The sequence below is a fragment of the Rhipicephalus microplus genome, chromosome 4, assembly GCF_043290135.1.
Source record: "Rhipicephalus microplus isolate Deutch F79 chromosome 4, USDA_Rmic, whole genome shotgun sequence".
In the NCBI taxonomy this organism is placed as follows: Eukaryota; Metazoa; Arthropoda; class Arachnida; order Ixodida; family Ixodidae; genus Rhipicephalus; species Rhipicephalus microplus.
Window position 1 is genome coordinate 13,452,939 of NC_134703.1, and position 24,839 is coordinate 13,477,777.

The window sequence follows — 24,839 nt, forward strand, 5'->3', positions numbered from 1 at the left end:
GCAAGCTTCACATATTCCAAGTTTGCTATCTCGGGACGTGAATGGACGACGAAGGTATGTGCCTGGTGCAAACATGATAATCATGAGATGCGTGTCATGTAACAACACGACCACATGTCACGCTCATGATGCGCTCGCGGTCGTTTCTCTAGCTTCACATATACCAAATTTGTATTGCATGACTTCAATAGACGGTGAAGTTAAATGACATGTCCGAACATCATCATCATGATATGTGTATCATGTAAAACATGACTACATGCTACGCTCATAGCACGCTCGTGACCGTTTCGATAGCTCCACACATATGAAATTTGGTATCAGGTGGCGTGGATAGATTATAGAGGTAAATGAGACGTCCAAACATAATAATTATCACATGAAAGTTATGTACGGCATAATTTACCTCCACCTCATAACGTTCTTCTGATTTTAAACTGGCATATAAACATTTCTCATTCATGCTTCGCATATCATCGATTCCCAGTGTACGTAAAATCTGCCAATTTTTCAATTTTGGCACAATGAGCTTACTTTCCTATAACAGGTGATTTCCACGGAAAGTTTCAGACGGCTATGCACGTGCAGCGTCTATTACTTAGTTTCACTGGCCTCGGTTTTCTAGTGGTTGTAGTGCTTGACCGCTGAGCCGAAGGTTGCGGGACTGATCCCAGCCTCGGCGGGTGCATTTTTTATGGAAGTAAAATTGTGGAGGTCCATGTACCTAGATTAAAGTGCACGTTAAAAAAACACCAAATGATAGAAGTTTTTCGAGCTGTCTGCTGCAGTGTTCTCACTATATTATCAATATTTTGGGAGGGAAACCCGACAATTATTGTGTGGTAAGACTTGTACATGTCTTAAATGGAGAACGAATTTTAGAATGTCGATTGCCTTATATATTAGGAGTTTGCAGGTTGTCACACTTAATACAATTTCCACTCGACATATATCAAGTGCAGGGAATATTTTTTTTCCTATCTCGGAAAACTCAAGAATACTCTTATTGCCGCTTTAAAAAAATAACAATGAATTCAACATGAAAAAACGTTTATAAATATACGTGGAGCTTAACGGCCTAAGTTTTGAAAGCCTATTTTATTCACAGTTTTTTCTCGACATTTTCCACGGGAGTATAAAAAAGACGAGATAGCCTAATGACCATTATTAGCTAGGTCGGTTCGCTTAAAGTGAATTATTTCAGTCAAGGCCAACAAGCTTACTGAAAAGTGTCCATAAAAGGGCCCGGTTTACGAAGATCCATTACCGGCCTGAAAGCTGTCAATGAAGCTTGTACCACTGCTAGCCGCGATATAGCGAGGAAGCCAGGTCGGGTAGTAAAAAAAAAAAAAAAGCAGCACAAACGATTTCCCCACCGTGCTCAAAAGGGGAGCACTTCCAATAGCCTCATTTTTTACCACCAGGATTTTTAGAGCACCGCAGCAGTTTCGTGCTGCGTGATGAAAGCTCAGGAAACCACCCGTTTCATCATTACATAATAATTGAAGAGTCTGGTGCGGAGTTCAAAATTTGGGTCAATGAAACTTTCTGCTTAACGAAGAGTTCGCAGCGAAGTGGATGGCCATATTTTTACGAGAGAGTAATACGTGAAAGTGAACTTGAAGTTCTCCTGTCCTTGCGCAACACTACTGTGGCACTTCATTAAGTGTGCACTGCAGTTCTATGGCTCTGCTCCAATGCACTTGTTTTTCATTAGGTGGTTAAAAGTTCAAAATATCCGCACATTTTATTGCCATTCGCCATGCGCAGTTTTCTAAACACCATACACTTGATATGACGCGTACTTCACCGAAGGAATCACCCATTTACTTATTCAAGTTTAACTACATTGATACGATATTTTGATGCTTCGTGATCGAGGAGTGGCGAAAACAAATTTCGTCCCGTGGCGCCACTCATTAGTTTTAGCCTGTAAAAATGTTTGTTACGGACAGCCAAAACTGCTAGCATTACGCAGGAATATGTGCTCATGTGTGGCAATACCACGAAACATCTAAACAATGCACTCGAACAGCGTTTCCTTAATATATGCGTTGGAGAGCGCGCATGACAGTTTCTAAGTGAGATGTCGTAGCAAAAACGCAAAGAAAACTATATCGGCTCCGTGGGCATTCATGTCGGTAAAAACAACTGCTTTTATTACTCGAACAGTGTTTGTCTGAAGCCTCCGATAGGTGTTTTACTTTCTTTGTTCAGGCGTCAGGGGAAAAGACTTTCAAGTAGTTGCGCAAATTCTATCAACATCTTACCAAAAAAATTCCGTCGGAATTCGCTTCTTGTCAGTCATTGAACTGACGTCGTCACGTTTTCGTGATTTCCTCGTCGCTTCGTTGGCACAATGTCACGAAGACTGTTTAAACGGTGGCTGCATCGCAGTGCTATTTCAGTACTCTCCTTTGCTTTTGCCAGCGGATGCACCGTTTGATCATCATTCGCGGTGCTGAGTCAGTGAAGCTGCTATAAATCTAATATTCGTGAATCGAACGTCAGTTCGTTCACCTCGTGTTAAACTCGGTGTCACATGCAAGCCCTTCACGTCTAAGCTGGGCTTCGCTCATTTGGGGCTCTGGATCTTCTGCCCTTCGCGGCAATCTAATTTCGAACAGCCTTTTCATTTTAAGTGGAAAAGTGGTGAGTAGCTGCGCTTTCCCAGTGTGAGAATCACATTCAGAAAAACAACAAGTACACTAAACTTGAAACCAACACCACACACACACACAAAAAATCAGATCAAGCACAACTTTCCAACTGTTCCACTGACCACAGAGCGTCACTTGAAGAGGTTGTGGAACGATCGCTCCAAAAACGACCATGTGTAACCGCCGGAAGCCGATTAGATAAAGTTTTAGGTGACGTCAACCTGTGGCGAGTAGGCCTGCATGGACGCGTGCCGAGGCAAAGCTCCGATAAACTTGTCGCGCATGGAGTTGATACAGGTCTACTCGTGTTACACTGACGTCACCTAGAACTTCACCGAGTCACTGCATGTTGATGCCAACAGTTCCACATGATTGCTCTTGGAGCGACCCTTTTGCAACCCCTGTAAATAGGCCATTGGAAAATATATACGCAAATCCACAAAAGCACGCCAAGACTTTACGTACTTTATCCATCAAGAAAGAAATTTAGACATTTCTGCACGTAAAGCGTTATCGAGGCTTATCTTAACACAGATATGACCATTAGTTTTGATGATAATATCTTTCGAAACCTCCGGAGCACACATTTGCTTGCTACGTGATACTGTAGAGAGAACAAGTGTGCTCGGGAAGTTGCCGTTGTAGGTGTACTTCTTTACGTTACCATGGTACTGGACAACGGAAATATTACCAGATACCGGAAGACAGCTGCACACGCGTGGACCTCTACAGAGCATAGATTTTTACGGAACGAAAAATACTCGCACCATATGCTTTACGTTTACGGCCCCATCTTGCAAATGCACCTTCATGCGTGGCGAAGGATATATCTTATTTGTGCGAACTCTAGCCACCGAGTCAAAACAAGCCGATGAGCGAGTACGAATTCCGATCACTTTGTTACAGCTGGCTTACCAAAGCTTGAGGGACCTATAATACCAACGCCGTAAACGCGAGAGGTCTATGGTCCCCGACAGGCAGGATAGTGCCACCTCTGCAAGTCAAGATGATCCAGGCAAGCACTAACTTGTTAATGCCGAGACGTCATGCAGTCTACGTCTAGTATAAATAAATGCCTTACAGCGGCACAGTTACGAATTAGTTGCCTTTGAATCATTTTTTCCTCATAAACACTAGACGATAACAAACGTGTTCATTACTGTGGTTGCACTAAGCTTCACAAGATGCGGACACCAACATTCGATAACCCGCTATTTTCACACCCATTTGCGTATTCAATGTTTCATAGACTTCCGCGCCGTCTAGCGGAATTCAGGTGCGTCCTCTGAAGGATGATCAGTAGACAGACGCTTCCAATATTTCCTTGCTGTTTCTTGTTCAGCGGTGCTAGCCGCAATGTTGACGCGTTAGCAAGAAACGAACACAAACCACTTTGTATGTTTCGTGCACAAGTGATATACTGGACAGTACATGACATGATAAATTTGATTCGTTCTTGCGGGACGTGAAGTTTTCGTGAAAATACGTGGCACCTCGCGCTTTCGATTATAACCCGCGGAGTACACATATCAGCTTCGCGAGATTTCCCGCAGCCACTTTGGATAGTTGGATGTTATCGTCTGATCATTCCAGTTAAAACTCGCCTTGTTTTACGTGCGCATAGAATTCGTCAGTGATATTGTAGTGCGCGAATCCCACAACACTAATTGTACGCGGAAGTTAGTACAGGCTCGCGATTTGCGCTTCCGAACCTTGGCCTACACTGCGCCGCTTGTTTTTTACGTTTGTTGATAGATGGCAGCACACTGCTAGCGATTCCTTTCTTGTCGGGTATTGGAGCGAAATGACCTCCGCACTCTCAGATTATCGTGGTGAGTGAGGCCGTGTGTATGTTGTGCGTGGTGAATGGCGCGTTGTTGGTGCTATCGAAGTTGTTTGGCAGAGATAATTCCCCAGGTTACTTTCAGCAGTGATGTTCCGAGAAACCGCCTTGACGTCGAGGATTTTTCACTAAACTTACATGGTTCTCAACGCGATGAGAGGGACAGCAGCGATGAACTATCAGCTGCTAGCTCACAAGCAGAGTTGCACTTCACGTCTCGTCGTGCGTTAATGTTTTTTTCACGCTCGTAAGTCGCTTTGATTGTATTTATTGTATATTATTCTTCAGAGAGCTCAAAATAAAAACATACTTTTTTCTTGTACATTGAATGTATCCCAATGACAGTGGATATTACAAAGCACCAGATGTCGCCAACACGCTCGAACTCGACCAGCGAAGTGAAATGGTTATAGCAATAAAATATGCAGCTACGACTACAGTCCTTGCTAACTTCTTCTGCACTTCACCAGTGCTGTACGAACGACGTTGTTGTTCGACAAATTTTCGGAATTTCGACGTTACGACTGCGTACGAGTGTTGATATCCTTGTTTCGGTCGCGCTGATGGAACCTGCAACATCTGAGTGCAGAGAATTGCGCACTGTCAGTCTGATCATGACTGTGACAAAAGCGCTACTTAAGGGGAAGTTAAATGCTTGTGTTCCGTTGAAGAAGCAGCTGGATGATCCTTACAGCGCAAGTAATGACGACGGCGTATTATGTTTGCAAACCATCGCTACGTGAAACATTCGGTCCTGTGCAGCCATGACGGTGCGCTACTCGCTAGTGGCCTACTACAGCGGCAAATCCACCAGACCGGCTAGGTACAAACGATCTCGGAGTGCCGTTCAGTTCATACGTGAATTCTAGTTCACGCAGTTTTCAGTAGCACGGACAGGATTGCGCAAAACATCGTTGATACTTGGTCGATAAGCTGACACCACCAGCCTTTGCAATGCGACGAGAAATGAGGTAGGGCGCCCCGCCGCGGTGGTCTAGTGGCTAAGGTACTCGGATGCTGACCCGCAGGTCGCGGGATCAAATCCCGGTTGTGGTGGCTGCATTTCCGATGGAGGCGGAAATGTAGTAGGCTCGTGTGCTCACATTTGGGTGCACGTTAAAAAACCGCAGGTGGTCGAAATTTCCAGAGCCCTCCACTACGGCGTCTCTCATATTCATATGGTGGTTTCGGTACGTTAAACCCCATAGCACATATCAGAAATGAGGTGGCGAACATTCAGCAGTTCCTATCGATTGGGAAAGTACTTTGGTTCGATATAAATTCAGGGGACAATGAAAAATTCATCCGATAAAAGCGGCATGGAGAGTACGTCCGTGCGTGCTATCTTTTCTTATGTGAGTTCGCTGGTTGATCATCCTTCCGCAGACATCTTGCATTGCACTGCGCGCCATATATAGGCCGTGGGCATGGCGTATACGAAAATACTGTCACGCTAAAACCGACCGCTCACCGGCAGGTTGCAGGAACGAATCTCGGCTGCAGTGGCTGAATTTTCGACTAAGGCGAAAATGCTGTAGGCCCATGCACTCAGATTTGGGTGCGTGTTAAAGAACCCTAGGTGATCAAAATTTCCAGAGCCCTCCACTACGGCATCTCTCATAATCATAAGGTAGTTTTCGGACGTTAAGCCCCACATATCAATCAATAAATCAATACTGTGCACGCTAAAAGCGTTCCATATTTCTTTATTTTATGTATTCATAGATACTGCCAATCCGAGAGAGATCTAGGAGGGCATAAAAAGTAATTAAGTACACATCTCACAATTGTGATAAATTACTAGAAAAATTTTTATAAAAAGTGCGAAATAAGAGTCATTGGTAGTAGGTGAACGAGGAGAAAATGGGCTGTCAATAGGTCCTTATGAGAGGAAAATAAGTAGAAACAAAAACAAAAAAATTAAAACTTCTGAGACCTTGGTATAATAATTTTACAAAATGGAGCTGAAGTGCGAAACGTCAACTACACGCTGTGGCATAAAAGTAAAAAAGGCACTCACAACAGAGAGGAAGACAGGCGTATAGCCTCACAGGTCAATTTAGGGTTAAGAAAACAAAAAAAATATCTATCAAAATTCAAGGTTTCCTTCAAGTGCAGTTAAAGATTGAGTTAGTTACGTTCTTTCCATGACTTGTAATAGAATATTATTCCATTTTCTTGTGGTGAATGAAAAAAAATTTTGGAACAGTCCGTATAAAACGTGTATTCCGTGAGCATCTGAGTATGGTTTTGTCTGGTTGGTCGTAATTTTAAACTTCTTATGAGATGAGTGACATCAATATTTACTTTGTTATAAATAAGTAGGTACAAGAATTTAAGTCAAGCTATTCTGGCTCAGCGCTCTAATAAATCAATGCCAGCACTTTTCATCAGCGCAGTAGGCCAATCATCTGGCCTGTGTTTATTACAAGTTTGGGTTCTCCTCTAACGATGATTCGGTTTGACCTAACTCAAACATATATTTAAATGCTATTATTATTAGAGATTCGCTGTTTTCGAAAATTTAAAAGTATACGTTTATGTACATACACACGTAAACGTTTACGTATGGGGAGCTCAAACTTTGCTAAAATTTGCTGGCGCACACGCTGTCTCGCTTTCTCGGTAACCATTATTCGGTAAGCTCGTACACTCTTACACGTAATGCGCCCCCAACGCGCAGAGGCTGTCTAAGAGGTGTCCCTGGAGTGGCTGCATTCTCTTAAACACTGTTTTGTAGATGTTCTTGAGATCAAATACAAAAGAGTAAGCTTCCAGTCCACTTCGTCATTATCAGCAGCCTGGCTACGCCCACTGCAGGGCAAAGGCCTCTCCCATGATTCGCCCATCAACCCGGTCTTACCTTCGAACTTTTTTTAATATCATCGGCCCACCTAACTTTCTCTCTTCCCTTGGTGCGTTTGCCTTCTTTGGGAATGCAATCAGTTACCCTTAATGACCAGTGGTTATCCTGACAACGTGCTGCGTGCCCGGCCAACGTCCATTTTTTCTTGTTTTGAACTATGATATCCTTAATCCCAGTTTTTTTTTCTGACCCGCTCTGCTCTCTTCTTGTCATTTAAGGTTACACCTATCACTTTCCTTTCCATAGCTCACTGCGTCGTCCTCAATTTAAGCTGAACCCTTTTTGCAAGCCTCTAAGTTATAATGCTCCGTAGGTAAGTACACGAAAGAGGCTGCTGTTATATACCTTCCTCTTGAGAGTTATAGTGGTAGATTACCATTCATGATTTGAGAATGCTTGCCCAATGTGATCTACCTTATCCTTGTTTCACTGTCATGGTTCGGCCCCGCGGTTACTACCAGTCCCAAATAGACAGATTACTTATATTTACAACTTCCAGTGTCTCTCTACCTATCGCAAAGCTCTGTTTTCAACCGAGACTGTTGCACATTACTTTATTTTTGCGCATATTAATTTTCAGACATACTCCTCTGCTTTCCGTGTCCAGATCATTGATCACGAGCTGTAATTTGTCCCCTGAGTTACTCATCACAGAAATGTCATCAGCGAAAGGCAGGTTATTAAAATGCTCCTCATTAAATGTTATCCCTTACTATTCCCAATCTCAGGGCCCTGAAAACCTTCCGTAAACACGCAGTGAAAAGCATTAGAGAGATCGCATATCCTTGCCCTACACCTTCCTTTATTGCGATTCTGTCGCTTTCTTCGTGCAAGACTATGCTGGCTGTGGATCTACTGTAGATTTGTTCCAGTATGTTTACGTAGGGTTCGTCAGTGCCATGATTCTGTAACCCATGCATTACTGCTGATGTCTCGATTGAGTCAAATACGTTCTCGTTATCAGTGAAAACTATGTAATGATTGTGTTCCGCGCATTTCTCTCCTATCTGATTGATATTATGATTATGGTCTATTGTGGAGTAGCCCGTACGAAATCCTGCGAGGTCCTTCGGTTGATTAAGCTCTAATGTTGCCTTTATTCTATTACCTAATATTTTTGTAAATAGTTTGTAGAGAGTGAACAGTAAGCTGATCGGCCTGTAATTTTTCAAAACGACGAGTGCTAGCTATACCATGTAATTGAGGAAACTATAGAGCATACACATGAAAGAAACAAAAAGACGAAAGAACGCGTCAACAAAGATGGGCTAAAACTTTTTAAAATTTTGAACGTGACATCAGGTAGCGGATTACGCGGTGTACCAGATCAAGCGGCGGTACCCTGATACATGTCTCCTTTTTTTAGGTGATTACATATGCATCAAATAACTCTCTAGTGCACCTGTAAGATATTTCACTAACGTGCTACAGTGACCTAACCGTTGCGACTTAAGTAAAGTTGCTCAAACGAATATCGAAGCTGTGGTACTTCTTTACGGACACGGGTGTAAAACTGCACCTTGAGTGATTTTCTCACCAACACTAGCTTCCTACATTCCTGCTCTCTAGCTTGAAAAGCGTCTTCAATCTTTATTAATACAGGTCTTCCGCGAATCATTATTTAGATTACACTCACTTTAAATTCGTTAATGCACAGCCTAATAAGTACTACAAATCTATAAAATATTATGCGTTCGGCAAATAATGGAACTTGTGCTATACTTGCTCTCAATGTCACACTCTTCTGACTATACAACCCACGCTACATTCTCTCATCTTTATAACCTAAGGAGGAAGGAAGTGACGAAAAGGAGAAGGCAGGAAGGTTAACCAGAGAGACATCCGGTTGGCTACCCTACACTGGGGGATTCAGAAACGGGACACTAGGTTGCTACATGAACATAGTAGCTCAGAAGGCGCATATGCAGGCCGAGTTGCAATAGAAACGGAACAACAACGAAACAAAAATGCAGCCTTCACGTAAGTGAAACAAATAAATCCCAGCTGTGTCGTTTACCGAGGAGAAAAGAAAAATTGGGGCCAGCAGAAACAATAGTGTGCAGGCAGCCTGTCGTCAGACCGTAATTAATCGTTGCGAATTGATCGTTCAGCGGACGACTGAGCAGTGGCAGGCAGTTATAAGACATGACGGGGAACGTCCTACTGAGCGTTCCCGGGTGGTGTCTGTCGTCCAGAAATCGTGATGAATAGAACGCGAACGTCGCGCGAAATCACTCTGACAGCGCAAAATGACCATTTACGGTCAATACAAGAAAGCTTCCCTTCAGCGCGTATACTCGCAGCTACTATAGATCAAACATTTGAAATGAATTCCTACCTGTTAAAACCACATCTCAACCGCAATGCGAAGTCCGCAAAAAAAAAAAAAAGGAGAGTGTACACAGAAGAGGAAAGGCTGATAGTCATGACGTTTATTTTTTTTCGACGTGTTTACCACAAATATTTGGTTTCGCCATTGTAGACGTGAGCTTGATTGAAGTGCAATAAGTAGAACACACCTTATTTAGTTGCCACTTTTATGCACTGGAAGAGGGAAAAAAAAGAAGTCACAGCTTTGCTGCAAAGGTGAAGCAATGAACGCAATAGCAACAAATTGGAAGGTCAGCATATCGAAACGTGCGCCACGTTTCTCACACACAAATGGCGCACTAAACGCACTCCCAGGTACAGATGAACGCGAATAAGCGTCTCAGTTGTTACTTGTCTGTGTCTGAAGAGCGCGTTTTTCGCAAACGTAGACCGTGCAACGATTTCAGTGACCTTTGTGCGCACGGTAACTAAAAGAGAATCGTTCCGGTAAAAGCCGAACGCCACCCAAGACGTAGGATCCTCCCTAACTCCAGATAAGGGCACGGGAGCGAGCGTCGACCTCCTGCTCTTTGCAGGGCAAAGTGCGCGTGGGAGATGAGAGCGCGGCCACGCGTTGTGACGATGTTGCTACGCGCTCTCTTTGCGCCATCTTGCTGGTAATGCTGAAAACACAATATTTACCCTCAGAGATGCCCGTAACCAGCGGTAAGGAGTAGTGATTGATAGCTTGCCGTTTGAACGTTGAAGGACGAGCTCCTCGGAGGCTCAGTAGTTAACGCCCCACACTCACGATTCAGAAGACCCAAGTTCGATTGCGCGCGCCGGAGTCATTTTTCTTGATTTTTTTCTTTCTTGCATTTTCATATAGGTACTTGTACATATACGGTGAGTGACGACGACGCCCACGTCGACGTCGAAGCTGGCGGCAAAATCCAGCTGAGAATGCCCATATATTTGCTATCGCAATAAAAAAGCGCGAAGATTTGATCCACGTGTTAGACTCGGAATATTCTAAGTGAAAGGGCTTCCAACAGCGGCGTGTAGTGTACCATATACCAATGCGATGCTATTTTTTCGCATTTCACGTGCAAGGTCAAGCAGTGTTTACAGTATGTGTGCGCAGCAATATGAAATTCAACACCTTAACTTGGTACATTCAATTAGTTTTATCACAAGATTGATTTTTTTAAATCCCTACTGTGAAGCTCCAGCGTTCTGGCATTCCAAGATGCATTTGTCGGTTTCGGATAGCGATCCACCTATTTAAATGATTATGACACCTAGTGCGTGTATCATTAAACTTTTATTTTGCCTCGTCGTTCCAGTGGACATGTATATCAAGTAAGAGAAGGCCCTGCGTTGGGGCAACAGAACTTGTACCGTCAAGGGCGTGTTGAGAGTTGGTTGTGCGAAGCTTGTGGCTACTGTGATGCACTTAAGAATCTTATAGTACAGAGTCCCGCTATTGCTACGCAGTGAGATTTCTCAAATAATATGAATACCATGAATGTAAATGCACGACGCCTATCCGAGAGGGTGTGTTTCTCGACGCGACAAGACTCAGCTAGATCTACTCACTTCTATGGATCAAACGTACCTGGCCACCAACTTAGAGGCACTTTATTGATGCGATCATCTGACGTGCAGCGTGATCACTCTTAGTGAGCATGCACGTCCCTCCTCCTCCCCTCTCTTGCCTCGCAACTCCGACGGAGGCAGTGTCTGCTAGCGAGTTTCTTGATTTGAAACAAAAATTGACTGCTCGCGCTGCACAACCGTTCTCTGGTCACCCCGTGTGCACTTGATCTTTAACTCCAAGGTAGTACCCATGGGATATCGTACCTGTGCGTTGTTGAACAAAAAATATCGCAGCATGGATGTTAACTAAAAGCGGACTGGGGGTGTGTGTGCACATGTCTGATCGAAATCTTCAGTCTGTGTGTTTCTATTAGAAGTGATTAGAATATTCCAGTAGGAAGCACAGGTCCATCAGTGCTTTCTTCGCGCCTCCCAAGGTTTCTCTAAGGTCTCTAGATTAAATCTAGGGAGCTTAGGTTTTGCTCCTGCGCAACGGCGAGATGAACGCCAGCGTCAACGCGGCCGCCAGTGTACGGGTTAGCAGCTGCTCCTTCGCATCTATACATGGTTCTCTTTTGGGGGAGATGATGCAATTTTTTATCGAGCTTACTTACGCTTGTCTGTACTTCGCGACAACTTTCTGTGGCATCACAGCCGACGCTACGAAGCAGAAGCGAGCCGGTTTTGCTACAATTGGACATGTAGTTCGAACGCGAACTTTTATATCTACATAGCATAAAGAAAAACATGAAAACAAAATATATAATTTTGAGGTTTAATATAATTTGCATTGTTATCAGGAAAGCTTATCCCGAGTGGGATATTCATTTTCCGCTGCTTACAGTTTTGTGAATTTTGGGTGTCATTTCCCTTTTTAAAGAACGATGGGGTCGCTCGGTTGCAGAAGCTTCACGTCGCAGCTTGTGAGGGAACATAGGTGCGTGTTCGTTAAGTGATCTGTTTTCATCGAGCTGGTAGAAATGAGGAGAGCGGTGCGTAATCAAATATTTCGTCACCCACATAAGAAATCAGCAAGTAAGATGTGCGTGAGTGATACCATCAGCGCAAGTGGGTTTATGAACGCCAACGCCACCTAGATAATTTCTGGCCTTCTCACAGCGTCGTCCGCGGGCTCTGACGTCACTCCGTTTTGATTGGTGTGTTTCGCTGCACAGACATGCCTATGCTAGCTCTCGTCGCTCGACAGACATAGATTGCCAAGCCTGACGAACGTTTTCGTGGCGTGCTGGTGTGCTTGTCGGTGACTCGAGAAGGCCGTCTTTTTCTTTGTCCGTGAGCTGCAGCGTGGATATGTGATGTGTTTTGTGCACTAAGTATTCGGAAAGTGTACGGCTGCAAATCTGAACGGTTGGGCCATGCTGCGTGGGGAATCGTCGCGGCAAAAAGACTGAAGTTGCACGTGTTCTCGTTTTCTAAGGACAACCGAACAAAAAAAAAAAGGGGACCGTGTCGTTCGTCAAGCTAACGTCGACATACGTTTTCTATCCGACCCGAAGGTACGTGCGTTCTAACATGTTTCTAACTCTTTCCATTGACCCCGTCTCGACCATGTTCCGTGTTTGCTTTAAAATAAAAGTGTCATGTGAGCTTCTGACTTGTTGGTGTAAGCCCTGGTATAAGTAAGGAGCGCGCATGTGGCAGTTAGTTTACAGAACAGGCGTCTTTACTTCAGGGTTGGTAAACACTTTGCTATTGGCGATTACTGCCGTAAACTTGTTGTATTACCTCTGTTCACTTCTTTGAGAAAAATGGAAGGAATGCTGTTGCATTACTTAGTGCTTCAGCTTCGTGCATAGTATTTTCTTGCCGGTGTTCCTACGACTTTATTGCGGTACTATTGTGGCCAGCGTCGTAGCTTAATATGTTTTTTTTTTAAATTTAGATGCGTGTGGACACGGTAAAGCACTGTCTTAAATGGCTTTCAGATGGGTCATTTCTACTTCAACCTAGAATATTTAAGAACCACTACCAAAAATGCACTGATCCAAGAGCCGACAGTGGAGTAAAAGCACCCACGGGGCTAGACGGGTTGATATAGACCCAGTATTAATTTTTTTCCATGCACTAAGTTATATGACCGACTACGCACAAGTGCGAGAGAAATCAGAGCAGAAGAGGAAACGCCAATTTTTGTGTCGGTCACCAGAGATGTTTGTGAAACTAAAGATTTTTTTCTGTGGCAAAGGCCATCACCCTGATATTGTGCTGAATATTATACTTGTGGCATCAGCACAAAATCTATTAAATAACTGTGTTTATATGAAGACAGATGTCCGAAACAGTACAAATGAAACTGCAGAAACTTTGCAAATGAGTACAAACAGTTCCTCTGCATGCTCTAGATAGTGTGTGTCGGCATGCGTGTGTGTAAATAAATAATGAATGGATAAAATTTACCATATTTATTTCGTCACTTTGTTGATCAGCCCAATTTTGCACTTATAGATCGACTACACGTTTGACTGCGTACCATTTTTGACTTTTTCATGGAAGAAATTGCTCACAGGTGAATCTACAAAAGCTTTAAAGCACAGTGCATTTCTTAAACGATCCCCCTTTTCTCCCCACAGGGCAGAATAAAGCTGTTAAGCATGCAAACTTCGCCGCGAATGCTTTCTTTTAACGGGAGACGATGATGGCAATGAATTCACAGCCTCCCATACGCAGGCTTGCTCGGGCAAAGCGAGTGACGTCATGAGGAGATGAGCAGGCCTGATCATATTTTTCTAGGTGGCATTGCTGAACGCGGTGGCCACCTTGAAAGGGATATCGGTGACCTGTCACGCTGCAACAAGATCAGTTGCTTTAAAGCGAAATCGCGATCCGAGGCTGTACGTAAAAGCATTGACCTTTTTCATAAATTACATTCCTACACGTGGTCCATATGTCAGTTGCCTCTTATCGCTGATACAATCGCGCTAAAGATCGCGTGCTGTATACCCGTCAGCATCTATGCCTGGAGTGCTTATTGGACCTTTTAGATGTTAACGATTCTCAAAACGAAAATAAAATCACCAGTGAAAAGCTCCGCCTGGACAACAGGCGTGTATTGTGTGGCCGATTGTGCAAAAATAAGCCGCGTATCTGCGTGTTTTGCTGAAAATATCGCCAAAAAGTCTTCTGTCTGGCAGCTTTGAGTGAGAAATGCACACTATGTGGCAATTATGTCGGGAAACGAAAGCTTGTGTAAAACGCAGAGCCACTGGCAGCACCGTATCGTCTTCGCGATGTGTAGGAAACACCCACTTATTCGTGCATAGTGTCGCATTGTAAGCGCATCGTAAGAAAGTGTAGGTTGTTCAGAATTGCATATCTATGCATTTAGAAGTAAAAAAAAATACATCATTTACTATTTATGTAGTGATGTTGTGCCTTAGATATGCGTAATATTTCATTTTGAGCGAAATTGTTTCCAGAAACGAACACTGTCACCATATCAAGATGGCCATGGGTGTTGAAGGAAGTGCTTAAACTTTCGCTGCTTGGCTGAATCCAGTGACAGACAGACAAACCAAAATTTCTACGTTGGAGAATCTCAAGAAAGGCTATCGTCTTTAGGACAGCGGTTTCGACCGAGCAAAGCGCGTTTCAACAGCTTGTATTTAGGAACATGAGACGGACTTCATATCCGTTCGTGACCGGTCGTGGCCAAGATATCTGCGACCCATCGATGCCTTCGCGTCCACAAGCAAAACATTGTGAACATCTTAATAAAGTTCTTGCATCAGCAAAAAGAAAACGACGATACCGACGCTGTGTTAACCGAAATTCGAGACATGGTTTGTTGCCATTACGTTGCATTACCTATCAGACTTGCTGCTGGACATTGCCCTTTTAAAACTAAATAATACTGCTTCTATGAATCTGATTCTCACGTGTTTTGATTTAGGAATATTTGAATTATTTAAAAATGCAAGCGTTGCTGTACGATGTTCCCTTATCACACGCAGGTTTATACAATTGACAAATTACTGTTATAAGAAAATTTAGATTAGAACACAGCATTGTTTTCGTGTATTTATTTCTTTCGCTGGTGCATTTATGACTGTGTCAAGCATTGCCATAGTTTTTGATTAAAACAATATGTAAGGTGTCTTTTGAAACATTGTTTCGAAATAACATCATAAGGCTTGGATACCCAAGCGAAAACGTACATGTTGGATGCGCTCGAGAAGCCGAAATGAGAATGACCCGCAAGCGGACTACATAGCATATAGAAACTCATGCGCAGATGTACCCGCCCACGTAGCTTTCGCTATGCTGCCACAAAAAGTTTTCGCCAAAAATAAGTTTTTTTAACATCAAAGCGCTTTATGCCAGGGTCCACCAAGACTTCACTGATGTGACATACATCCGTGAACGATATGACGTTGTAGAAATTTTCCAGAACAGAATGCAGAGAAATGAACTAGAAGGAAAAGTTTTACGAACTTGAAAAGCCTAATTGTTTTTCAAACACACAAGCAGGGCCAGGATGATCCTGCTTCCGCCGAAGCTACCTACCAGCAGAGCGCTGCTCGCCAACATGACACCGTATGCCAAGCACATCCACTGGACTGTCGCCGACCCGTTAATCATGGATCCTTCGCTGCAGCGGTCGGTAAGTTCACAAGCAAATTTAGTGAAAACCTGTTCGAGTTTACTTGCATGCTTGAGTACGCCTTGTAGTTCATGTGCTCTTTGCGTGACGCTCTGATGCTCGCAATTTGGTGCTTGCTAAATATGCATCCCAGTCGCGAGTCGTTGCTTGCCGTGATGGAGAAGTGCCACTAGGTGTCAACATAGGCACGTTAACGTCTAAGGGTGCTGTAGCCACTAAACACGTGTAAACATTACACATTATTGTGTGATAAACAGTAATTACTTCACTGAAGACACGTTTCACTTTCATGTGCTCTATGCCGACTCCTCTTATACGGATATCGAGCACATTTCTTTTTCCCTCCATTCTTTCCTCTTCCCTTCGGCTTGTCTTTCTTTCTTCTAGGCTGGCATTGCGTCCCTCCAGGTGGCAGTTGCCAGCTTGCTTCCTCCCCCTTTTTTTCTCTGTGTCCTGGTGTATCTCTATGCAAATCAAACGATATTGATTCCCTCTCTGATTATTGCGCCTTTTTTCTCCACGCACATCCCCTCGCTGGCTAGTGCAAGGCAGCAAACCGGACAACCATCTGCAACTTAACATCCCTGAACCTCTGCATCGCATTTACCTACTTTTCTATTTCTTACGAAATTCGCGAGAAATGAGAACATCAGGGACTAGCAGGGTTAGACGCCATTGAGATGGTTTAAATATAACATAGATTATGAGCACTACTTGTCGAGAAAATTATTTTCCTCGCATAATGTGCCCATTTATCCCGATGATTTTTATCAATAAAGCATCTTTATTGGCAGGCACATAAGCCCTTTTGGGGAATGACCGAGAATGAGCCGTATACTGTTGAGCCATGGCAAATGCCTCCGTCAATGAGTTTTTTTTTTTTTTTTGACCTTGGAGTACAAGAGTCCGTGCCACAAAGTTCACGAACTACTTCAAATAATGAGAATAAACAACGCCAAGATCGAGCCACATTGTATGAAATGGGCAACAATGTTTCATGTGGCGTGCTTGTTTCCTTTCAATATTATCCTATTTATTGAGTTCTTCCCCTTTAATAAATGTCAGAAAGCTTGCGTAAGCTATTATTGCACGCAATAATAGTGCATCTGGCTTCAATATTGTTCTCGCAGAATGGGAACCATCTCTGTGCTGCTGTCGAAACCTTGAAGTTTATACATATAATATGTTTCCTTCTTGTATGAGGCCGATTCCGGTATCACCGGCTTCAGTTTAACAGCAGTGGTGGCGTGTGTTCAGCTACTGCACTACTTGACCAAGAAGGTGATTCGAAAGGCAACACAGGTTCTGCTCCAACTGAGCTTCTGCGCGTTTGTTCTAATAATAAATGCGGAGAATCGAACTTTCATAACCAGGTATTTCAAGCTATCAAAACACGCCTACCCTTGCTCAAACCAAAGTGAAAAGTTACATGTAGTACTGAGTCACTTACTTGTGGCAAACACAAAAAAAAAAAGCAATCGAAAGCTCACTTTTTTTGTTTGTTAGGCACAACCGTACCAATCCGTCGTATGAAAAAATAACCACTGAGGATACAGGGGACATACTTTGCAGGATTTTACAGCGGTGAAGTAGTTATCTGACAGAAAATAAAAGCTCATGAAAAACATCTTTCCCCTTGCGAGGACTTAACCAGTGGCCGTCGAATGTTCGCCGTGGTGCCAGTCGTGCATTGTTCAGGAACGTATTCGAAAAATTCAAAAGCTTCACAATTACCATACCACCATCTACAATGGGACTTACTCTCTGTGAAATGAATTAGTCATAAACTACTTTAGATCGGCAATGTCTAGATCAACGCAACAACTTCACGATTATACGTCCATCATAAACTGGTCACTATAGCTGCTCCCTACACGCCGTGACATATTAATTTGATTCTTGCCAATCGAGCAGGTTTAGCTCCTTCTGTGCAACATCGCTAAATTAGATATGTGTGTACCTTACATGAAACACGGTCTTTCTCGTCAGTCAGTAGCACCATGTTTTCTCTCATCTCATCAAAGATTGACGATACGACCTTGTATTTCTTACTCTAGGCAGTTGTGGTAGGCGAGTGTGACGAAAATCTGCCACAAAATGTCGGGCTTCACGAAGTTATGTGTAGCATATTCTGGTTTCTTCTTTACATACGGCCGACAGTGTGGTATACAGTCTAGGAGACTGTCACACAACCGACAGTCTCCACTCTCTTTGCTTACCCCTTTTCATAGCAGCTGTACCGACAGTAGTTGTAATTGAAGGCACTTTGAGATAGTGTAATTATAACACTTTCATATAAGGTTTCGCGCTAAGTTGCAGCTGTTTTTGTTCAATACGTTAGATTACATCATTCCGATAGTGTAAACAATGAAATAGGCCGTCTTTTTTTACCTTAATGTATTTTTGTTCTCACCCTCACTGTCTTCCAGCACTTTACTCTATTAGCCCACAGAGCAGCGTAAGCTACTCCTTTTCAGGAGAGATGGAACCGAAATATCCTTTTAGGTCATGGTAAACAAAAGAAGTACTTGTAATTCCACTGTTAAAACCGGCAAGTCACCGTAAGGAGCTTGAAATGTAGAGCTAGACGATGTTCCTCAAACTTTCAAAATATATGCGATGTTTTAATGCCTGCTCTCTGACTCGCCAGGGGTACACACCGTTATATAAAAGTTCCATGGGTGATTATACCCTGTATCTGTTGAAAACTTGCGCACCCTGTGGCACGATCTCGTACACTCAACAAAACCCAACTTGACACCTTTCAAAACCCATGAGGTTCGCTTATAATGCAATCGAACCGCTGCATTCTAGTTGTTTAGACGAGGGTTCTAAATATTAGGTCATAACTACAAGCACTCTTCTCTGGGGCCAAAGACACTGTCTTAAGCGTCTGCAACAAGTCGTGCGACTTCTCCGAAGAGCTAGTTCGTAGCATATGTTATTCATTGTATGGGCAACTATGGCACACAAGGGTATGAAAGCCTTACTTTATTTAACCTTTTTGCCCGTGCATTCATACGGACAGCAGCCATGAATGTGTAATACTGGTAAAACAGATGATATATTTTTTTGTGTCAGACTACAGTAGTTGGGGTACACTTACAGTAGTAAGCCTGACTTAAGCTGGTCACATTCCAAGTTATCTTGTTCTTTAACAGTTGCTAGTGTGATTATACTCCTCACCTCGCTCTTTAGTCTCTAGCACAGCGAATCTAGTGCTCTTTCGCGAAATGGCTCCAAGCATTCCGAATGGTATAAAAAAATAAAAATGAAAACTGCGCTATTTCCTTCCGTGATTGTTGCTAGCCCTCGTACACACTTTTTTTTAAGCCTCCATAGAGAGAGTGTGCTTATGGGAACAACATCCCAAAGGTTATAAGTCTAACAGATGGGGCATTCACTCTTAAGTGGTGAAGTAGACTGAATATTAGAACATTATGGACGCCGAGAAGAGCGAACCATTTTAGGTGATTTGAGATCGAAATAAAAGTCAAAATCCGGACATCTATCCGACACGGAAGAACACGGACTAAAAAAAACAAAGAGTATAGAAAAAAAATCTGCGTGCGCTTAGCGTAGAGAGCGCACGTTATATGAATCTACATGGCAACAAAATTGACAGCTGTTAACACAAGTAATGATTCGATCACGTTGTACGCCTTATTATGTAAATTCTCTGCGACCAGCTGGCGTTTTTCCACGAACCTTCCACCCATTCACCAAGGCAGCACGCCGGAATGCCAACGAATAGTTCGCCAACATTAAGCCACGATACCATCTAAACTCTCTAAAAATTAAATCGTGACAGCGCAGACGACAACTTGTTTTCCAACGGTGAGTTTCAAAGATATTGGAAATTATGCGGAGAAAGCTTGCTACGTCAAGCAGAATTTGTTTTACAAGGTGCTATAGTAATGAATATCAGAATAATTGTGACCATGCAATCTGCATTAGGAATGTGTTGCCTCAAAACGGGACATTCTTTAGATTACGCAGCTATGTGAATGTTGTGATTGCGAACTCGTGACGCACATCAAAGTGCCACAAATGCTAAGGCGCCGATATGCCGATCAGCGAAGAATAAAACGAATTGTGTTCACGATATCGCAGCTTTCTTACCTGTGACGATGACTCGTTGCTTTGAGGACACTGTCAATGGGACTGCAAGCGGGCAATGTTTTCGAAGGAAGCGTTCCGAGCAAGGCCGCTGCTGCAACCTGTTAGATTCCAGAGCTCGATGAGAGAGCACAAAGCGGTGGTGGTCGCGGTCGCTCTGGGTGTGGACCTCAAACGCGCCAACACCGAACTGTCCAAGCGTTTTCTTTCTTTTTTTTGGACGTCGAAAATGGGAGCAGCGCTAAGAGGGAGAAGCGAAGAAGAAGCCGGTAACTTTTGGCGCGGCCTGTTCGCGGAAACGAGGAGCGCGCTCGCTCCCGAGACCCTTTCTCCGCTCCAGTCGGCACCGCACTGGACAACTGCACGCCGCCTAGTGCGCTGCGATCTCGGGAGAGCCCTGGGCGGCGACACCGAGGAGAAACTCGAGAGCTTACCTCCTCCTCTTCCCCCCTAACCACCTTACAAGCTCGCGCGCTGCTGTTCGCCGGGCGTTTCCAACGCAAGACGACGCCAGCGCCGCCGCTGACACCACTGGTATCCTCCGCTTAGTCCCTGCTTTTCCCCTCGCCTACTCCTCGTCGAATCCCATCTTGTGTTTTAATTTCCCTCTCCCTTCGTCAAGCTAGTCTCTCACTCCAGTTCGTGCTTGAATCCCTTCATTCCCTTCTTACCTCTCTTGTCACCCTCGGTGTCGGGCCAGCGCGCCGTTTTTCCCGTGCCTCCCGTCTCTCGCGAGCCGTTCGGATGTGGAGCCTTAGACGAGAGAAATGCGGTGTTGCCTACACACCTGTGATGAAGAAGAGCAATGAATAATGACTGGCGAAGGGTAAAGTCTCAATATAACACCTGAGCTGGTGAACGCACAGATAGGGAAGGAAGCGGGGTTACGTATTGCCTCGTCGAGTCCAGTCTAACTGCGGCTGAATAAAAGCACACGAGTAGTAATAGGGAAGTAAGCAGGGTTATGCCTTACCTCGTAGAATTCAGTTTACGTGCTACCGAATAAAAGTTACGAGTAAGTCGGCGCTTTAAAGGTATAAGAATGTCATTGATAGGAGTGTGTACAGGGCCACCACACATAACTTGCTGGGTTAGACACGGAGAAGGCGGGAGCAGGATGAGAGTGATGGACGTCACTTATACAGCCTTTTAGAGCGAAAGCTGTTATGACGTTACAAATGATTCACGTGCGGCACCGTACTTGTCCCCTGCCGCCGTTGTCCGTAACCACTGTCTCACTAAATTAAAAAGAACTTGGTAAATAAAAAACATCAAGGACACGGTGAGATTCAAACCCATGTCCTCTGCGTGCCAGCCCAGCATTCTACTTCTGAGACCCGCAGGGGCTTGGAACTCACTTGGAAATTTGCCTTAGGCAGGCTCAATGACGGGAAAGGAATCGCATTATTATTGTCGCGACGTGAAGACAGAGGTCGTATTTGAAGACGCTGAGAAAGCAGCAGTGGGTCGGTCTTTTTTATTTACCGCGAGCCAGAGAGTTTCTCGTCTTTCTCGTTGTTGCGTTCTGCATAAAAGCGTGCAGATGCGCGTATGCATTGTCGCCTTCGTCTTTCTCACGGGACGCACGTGGCATTTGCCTCCCTCCAAAAAAAATTGCCCGCAGCTTCCCTCGGGGGAACACTGAGGAGGATGCGGAGCATATAATTGGTTAACGGGGTGTTAAAGTGCGACTTACTTGGGTCGATGGCTAAATTGGTTAACGTGGTTGTGAAATGGGGTGTTAAATTGCGACTTACTTGAGTCGCTGGCTAAATTGGTTAACGTGGTTGTAGGAGGGGTGTTAAATGAGTGAACACGTACGACACGTATGCGAAAGGGCGGTGTTTATTTATTGCGACGAACTTTGAGCACGATGGCTTTTTGGTCGGTAAAGTGAAGAGTGAGTGGATCGGGAAGCGAGCGTTGGGCGTGGCATACTGCTTGGCGCGCCACGCCGCTACCTCAGCGCGCTTGCGCTCGCGGGCAGCATCGGGATCGGCCTCTCGTCGCCGACGCTTGCACTCGGCTTCCCGTTTTCGAAAGTCCGGGTCCTCTTGTCGACGCTTACGTTTCAAAGCGGCCGAATCCGGTGCTGCTGCTCGACGCTGACGTCTCTCAGCGGCTTCACGTTCTCTAAGTTGAGCATCTTCCGCTCGACGCCGACGTTTACGTTCGGCGTCGCGAGCTCTTCTCCGCGCTGCCTTGTCTTCGGACGACGACTTGGTTGCGGTTCCGCCAACACTTTGGCCGGCGCTGGTCGAAGGGACGTCGATCATTGCGACCTCGGACGTTGACGCGCCGTACAAACCAACCGACGAGCGGCAACTGAGCGAGCGAGCACCGACCTTGAGTATATATACAGCGCGACGGCGCATGCACTGTCAGCTGTCGAATGTTCGAGAAGGGGGAGAAGCGCAACGGCGCATGCGCGCGCGTCAGCTGCCGATGTTCTCGAAGCGCGACGGCGCATGCGCGCGCGTCAGCTGCCGATGTTCTCGAAGCGTGACGGCGCATGCGCGCTATATTATACAGCTAGCGAATGTTCGTGAAGAGGAGAAGCGCACGCGGTGCGTAGAGGAGGAAGGGTGCACAGATGGTGGAGGAGTGAAGCGCGCGCGGTGTGTAGAGGAGGAAGGGATGCACAGATGGTGGAAGAAGGAGGAGGAAGCTTGCGGACGGCGCCGCACTACAAGCCTCGAGTATTAGATGCTCCGCATGTAAAATGTCATCATTCCGATGCACAGCCAAGGCGCTCTACTTATAAAAACGCACATATGCACCGGCACTCACAGGACAAACGAGAATTAGCTGGGCAAGTAGGGTTTCATCAGGATGACATGCACGATCTCGGGTGAGTGGTTTCGGCGACTGGAACTGCAATCACCGTCGGAAATAACTTCGTAGTTGATGTCGTTCAATCGTCGGGTGACTCGATATGAACCGAAGTATCGTCGTAATAGCTTCTCTGAAGTCCACATCGACGCATTGGGATCTAGACCCATATCTTGTCGCCTGGTGTGTAGGTTACAAATTTATGTCGTAGGTCGTAACGTTTCGCATTTTTGTGTTGCTCGTGGCAAATACGCACGCGGGCTAGCTGTCTGGCTTCTTCGGCGCACTGATAAAATGCTTAGGCGTCAGCATGAGTGTCGTCACGCTCGTGCGGCAGCATAGCGTTCAACGTTGTAGTGACTTTGCGCCCGTGTATTAAACCAAACGGCGTCATTCCAGTAGTTTTCTGCCGGGCGGTATTATAGGCGAACGTCACATAAGGCAAGATTTGATCCCGGTTCTTGTGTTCTGTGTCGACATACATGCAGAGCATGTCTGCGATGGTCTTATTAAGCCGCTCTGTTAGTCCGTTTGTTTGTGGATAGTACGCCGTTGTTCTCCGGTGAGCTGTACCGCTGAGCCTGAGAACCGACTCCAAAAGTTCTGCCATGAACGCAGTTCCTCTATCCGTGATGAGAACTGTTGGAGCACCACGCCGAAGGACGACAATTTCTATGAAGAAATGAGCCACTTCTGCTGCTGTGGCCCTCGGCAAAGCTTTAGTACCTGCGTAACGAGACAGGTAATCGGTGGTGGCAATGATCCATCTGTTCCCTGTGGTAGAAGTTGGGATTGGGGCCAGGAAATCCATTCCGATTTGGGCGAATGGCTTTGCTAGTACTTGGACTGAATGTAATAAGCCTGCCGGGGGGTGCTTTGCGTCTTTGACAGTCGGCACATGTTTGGACGTGATGTTTTACAGCAGCAGGTAGGTTCAACCAGTAGTAACTGTTTTGCATACGGGACAACGTTCGATTGTAGCCGAGATGACCGGAGGTGACTTCCTCGGGGCAGGTGTCCAGAATTTCTTTTCGCAGTGATGCAGGGACAACGAGCAAGTATGGGCTGCCGGTGGGAGAAAAGTTTTTTTTGTATAGGACATCGTTCCTCAAAAAAAAAAAAAATGAAGGCAGTCCTCTCACAAAAACTCGCGGCACGTCTGCACGTCGTCCTTCTAAGAAGTCGATGAGCGGAAGCAGGTCAGGGTCCTGGGCTGCTCTTGTGAAATAGTGGCCGCGTTGACGACCCCCAAGAATGCGGCGTTCATAGACTCGTCATTAATAGCGGCAGGCTCGACGGGTGACCGCGAGAGACAGTCTGCGTCGGTGTGTTTCTTCCCTGATTTATAAATTATGGTCATATCAACCTCTTGAAACCGAAGGCTCCTGCATGCTAAACGGCCGGGTGGGTCTTTCAAGTTAGTGAGCCAGCAAAGCGAGTGGTGATCGCTGACGACCTTGAATGAGCAACCGTACAGATACGGTGGAAGTTTGAGAACCGCCCGGACCACGGCGAGCCACTCTTTCTCTCTCGGGGACTCGCTCGCTGGATTCCGTGCCAACCGGTTGTGCCCTCGCGGTCCCGTATATACACCATGTGAGCCATAACCTCAAGAAGGTGGCTTCCCGTTCTGGTGTTCCAGTTGTTTTTTCAGCTCCCAACAAACTTGCTCAATTGTGCCCACGCATCACATGCGATGAGCAAAGGGGCTGCCAGAAGCAGCACACAAGACTTTTTAGGCGCTGCGCACAAGGCGTGGTATATGGGACTTCCCTAGGCGGTGGCAAGTTCTATATCGGTCAAACGGGGCGTTGCGTTAATGACAGACTGAGGGAGCATGAAAATAGTTTAGACAAAACTGAGCATGTGCATCTTCCAGCGCACTGTAAAGCCTGCGGATGTGTGCCATTGTTTGAAAGGACGGTGATTCTTGGTAGAAGCAAAAAACAAACAGCTAGAGATCTCTTGGAAGCCTATTTTATCAAAAAG

General features: G+C 45.1%; 1 protein-coding gene across 2 annotated transcripts in view; it reads right to left on the reverse strand.

Annotated features, from left to right (window-relative positions):
- LOC119171634 (Sex peptide receptor) overlaps window positions 1-20,374 on the reverse strand; it is a 239,765-nt gene extending 219,391 nt beyond the window's left edge. Inside the window, exon 1 of one of the 2 annotated variants that reach the window (XM_075892198.1) lies at window positions 20,022-20,361. The gene's annotated coding sequence lies outside the window, so the exon portion shown is untranslated. Of the gene's footprint in view, window positions 1-20,021 lie in introns of both variants that reach the window. The other variant, XM_075892196.1, reaches the window with a different exon arrangement.
- Window positions 20,375-24,839: the final 4,465 nt, after the last annotated feature.